Raw genomic sequence first — 4,902 nt, 5'->3', positions numbered from 1 at the left:
CATTCAGGATATGATTGAAGATGGGCGCCTGCCTATACCTACTGCGAGCAAGCCTAACAATACTCAGAATCCTCCTGAAATTCTGATGATCATAGATGACGAATCCACCTTGGATTGTTCACACCTCATTTCTCTAGCCGAAGATGAGATCAATGCACTATAAAATAAGGAGAGTTGTTCCACCATCTCCCCTACTATCGCTGATTTTATCGCATGGGAAAAGAGTGTAAGTAGACAAGTTTCAGAGCTAGAAGCTATAGTGGCATCCCTACGCAATCCAAGCACTATAACTAGGGAACATAGGCCAGTGGTTCCAATCTTATCTCAAGAATCCACAATGCAAGAAGTGATCGCAATGATCGACAATCTAGTCGAGCAAATAATCAACTTAGAAGCTGAAATCATAACCTTGAGAGAGCCCAGTATCATCAATGGGATATGGGCAGATGACGATGAAGATGTTTACCTCCAAGAACATCCTCTAGTCAAGGCAAGTGAGGATCAAGATGTGGACCACCTTACTCGCTCGGGACGTCCATATCAAAATGTCACTCAAGGACAAACGAGTGGCCCTGTTTCTACCAACACCAATGTCGTCACACCAAATGATTGCGAGGATATATCTCCTGACCATTTATTGAAACAACTTCAAAAGACAAAGGCAGATCTTTCAGTCTGGCAACTAGCTGCAAGTTCATTTCCTCATCGCATGGCTTTACTACAAGCATTGGCTAAATTGAACGTAGCACACGACTCTACGCCTGAAGACGTCATCAACCTAGTCTTCCAAGACTCAGTCAAGCTAAGTAACCCACTTACTTTCTCAGATGAGGACTGGCCTCCCTTTGGCATCACTCATAACCTCGCTCTATACATCACAGTCACATGCTTGAAGAAAAACGTACCAATGACTCTGGTGGATGATGGCTCCAGAGTCAATGTTATACCACTAAAAGCAGCATACAAGTTAGGCATGAAAGAGTTAGACTGGACTCCTACTAACCAAGGTGTTCGGGCATATGATGGAACGCGACGTAAAGTAGTGGGGCTAGTTAATCTTACTGTGGCCACTGGGCCAATCGAGCGAAATGTTAATTTTCAGATAGTGGACATCGAGGCATCTTTCAATATACTTCTGAGTAGGCCTTGGATTCACGCTTCCAAAGCAGTAACATCTACCTTACACCAAAAGATCAAGATCCCTCTAGATGACAAGGTAGTGACGATCACTTCGTCACCAATAAAGGCCGTAATAGAGAAAATGTCAAGCAACTAAGTAGTTGCAGATCCAGTGTACGAGCTGGGAGGATTTCAAATCATAAACCTTATAGAGAGAGAACTGGCTCCCGTATATTTCAATCCATACTCCAACTTGGTGGTCAACCACATACTCAAATCCCAGGGATACTTCCCAGGAATGCCACTAAACCCTATCAGAAAGAATACCTTTGCACCTTTTAAGGAAGAAAACTCTCAAAGGATACCACTAGGCTTGGGGTACAAACCCACAAAGGCTGAAACCCATGAAATGCTTTCTCAAGTTCAAAATCGCAAAAGTCAAGGAGTCCAAATGCAACCCTATATCCCTACACTAAATGGTTACTTCGTGAGAGAGGGGGATTGTGAACATTTTCATGCATTTCCCGAACCTTAGAGGTACAAAGGAATTCAACTAGCTGGAATCAAGGTCTTCCACGATTGCTTTTTCATTCCTCCAGAAATGGTTCCTACCGCCAAAACTCATCAGACACCTTGTCTCGACGAACTGGCTGTTAGCCTTCTGTTTGGGGAGGATTGTTTCGTCAAGGCAGCACAGGATGGGACCATTACCATGATACTTCAAGACGACCATTTCAACCCTATAGCACTAATCACTAACACCAGCTCAAATTAGCAGAAAGGATGTAGAAAGTCAATCAAGTGGACCAACAATCAAGGAAAGCTCTTCAAGGTCACTACTGGAGAAGGAGAGATGTTCAAAGGAGAACCCGAAGACGATAAATTCGAGTCAGAGTCGGAACCTAAGTCTAGAGAAGTCGCTAGAGAGTCTCCTCCTGTCGTCACACCCCACCCTTTTGTTTCTCCTAGCATAGTATCGCCTAGTAACAGTAGCTTGGGGAATGTCCCAGCAACTGTCCCTTTACCGCCACTGACTACTGCACATATGGCTTCTTTGTTTCAGCTGTTTTCAAATTTTAATATGAATAAATTGGATTCTGCTTACTCCTTGTGTTATTCTGAATGCAATTCTATTTACGATGATAATGAGGATGATTCTGACCCAGACTCAATGGAATTACCTCCATACATAGTCAAAGAAATACTAGAAGAGGGGAAAGGGGCACCAGTTATAGAAAACAACGAACCTATCAACGTAGGAACGGAATTAGAACCCCAAGAACTTAGGATAGGGACGACCCTAGTGTTGGAGTATGTGTCCTCAACAATAGTGCGATCACATGTTTAAATCTCAAATTAAGAATACGTAAGGGATGATTCATTTATATAGTCAACTGATCAACATTAATCAGAAATGATTGGCTAACTAGAGTTTGACATTACTATCGTTTGACGGTGGTGATCAGTTGATCCCTTAAGGTCACACCTATAGGATGAGACCCAAATAAATAATTAATTAATTGTATTCGATACGGATTAATTAATCCCTTTTTTATATGAGTTGGATTTTGTATCTTATTGTAATGTGATTAAATAAGCTTCGATTTAGTGGATTAATATATTAATTTACTAAATTATGTTGAGGTTTTGTAAATATTTAGAGGTAGAGGAAATTAGTTATTTATATTTACAAGAGGTTGTAAATTTAACTAACTAGCTATTATGGGACCCATTATATGTTGATATAATGGTAAAATATTACTCAATAAGTTGAGTGAATATATGTTTATTAATTTGTCACATAATTGTTGTATGATCAAATTAATATTTAATTATATCAGATAATTAAACATAAGACTTATAAGCATTTCTGGGACAAATATTATCAGACAAAAATGTACCAAAATAGAGCATGGCCACCGGTTTTTAGAGTAGATAGAACACTTGTCTTAAGTCTTCTATTTTACCTAAAAATCTTATGACACAAGCACCACTTGTGATGTTGCCTCTACATAATATGACACTAACAATAAAGCATTTGCATGTGATTTTTGAGAAGACAAAAATGCTCTATAAAGAGCACTTTGGCCGGAACTTTCAATAAGAGAGAAGAACATTTGTTGTTCTCAATATTTCTCATATTAATTCTCTCTAAATGCTCAACTCTTCCTTACATGCAAAACCTCAAAAACCACTCAAATACTAATATTTTTTATATATTACTAGTGTAGTAATATTAGTAATATTAGTAATATTAGTAAATATTAAGGGTACATTACTACATAATATCTAGTTAACATTAGTAGTAATTTGGGGTTAAATCTTGGGTGCAATCAAAAGGAGGGCTCCTATTATAGAGTCTTGGAGGATCATCCTAATACTTATTATAGCTCAAGAACAAGTGAAGGTAGGAGACCTTACTTGTGCCCATTTCGTTCCATACAACAATGTAAGGGACATTTTTGCTTTCCTTATTCTTTTATTTTGTTATGCATGCACTAGATCCACTATGACAAATTTAATATGTTGATTAAATCACTATTAGAAATGTCTAATAATAGGTATATGAACCTAATAATTGGTATCAGAGCATAGGATGGGCATGCATAATCGATTTATAGTTTTTTCGAGTTATTAGTTGATGCGTGTCTAAAATATGATGTTTTACACCCTCTTTTACACGCAATTGAGAGCTCAATTATGTAGTTTATGCTACTATTTTCCCTATTTCCGTCTACTTTCGTGTTTTTGTATAATATTGCAGAAATGGGAAGAATGCAGCGGAAAATGAGCCGAATCCGTCCCCGAGTACTAGGTATAGGATCTGACGTGAAGAAAAGACTCAGGAAGCAAACTTGGTGCGCGTACCAAGGCCTGAAAGATAGATTTGCGAGAGTTTTAGAAGCGGACTACCTGCTAACTTAGTCTATAGACTGACCTATATGGTCTATAGACTGTCAGAATGCTGAACAGTTGACTGCAGGAAGAGCAGTCAGTCGATCGACTGAGATCTATGGTCGATCGACCACATGAGCTGACGAACAAGTTTTATTTTAAGCCAGAAGCTTTGATAAAATCGACCCTTGGTCGATCGACTGGTCCTCGTGGTCGATCGACTGCTATTTCTATCTGACGCAAATTTGGAAAACGAGAAAGCCCAATGTAATTAGGTTTTAGGAATAAAAGTTACGTAAGACTATCTATATAACGTAACCTGAGTTTTTCAGAAGAGGATATCGAATTAATTAGGGTTCAATACACAAAAGTTGAATTTTGATTATTTCATTAGTTTAGATTAGTTTTCATCAATAAAGTTTTCTTTTGGCATTGGATTTTGGTCTTTTCTCTTCAATTCTTCTTTACGCGACTAGTTGAATGCTTAGGAATTGACCGACCCGATAGATCGAAAGATAGGGGAGGGAAATAGACTACTTAATTAAGATGACTAAATTAATAAGATCGAAAGATAAGTTAATTTAGGCTTTAAGTATCATTAATGAAGAACGAAAGTTAGTATTAGTGAGGTTTAGAGACCCGTAGCTTAGGCCGAAAGGTTGCTACCTGTTAAATTGGACCGAGAGGACTTTTTATTTTCCCGTCTAACATGCTTAAATCAGTTTACTTAGAGTTGCCGCCGTCGAAACTACAGTGAACCGACCATCTTAGCATCTTTTTAATATTTGATTTCATCCATTTTCTTTAATCTCTCATTTAATTGTTTTAAGTTTAATTTTAATTTGATTGCCTTTAGTTATAGAACTGTTCAAATCAAACCCCCTCACA

This window comes from Silene latifolia, chromosome 7 (assembly GCF_048544455.1).
Source record: "Silene latifolia isolate original U9 population chromosome 7, ASM4854445v1, whole genome shotgun sequence".
NCBI lineage: Eukaryota > Viridiplantae > Streptophyta > Magnoliopsida > Caryophyllales > Caryophyllaceae > Silene > Silene latifolia.
The sequence above is the reverse complement of the archived record's forward strand: the minus strand, read 5'-3'. Positions refer to the sequence as shown.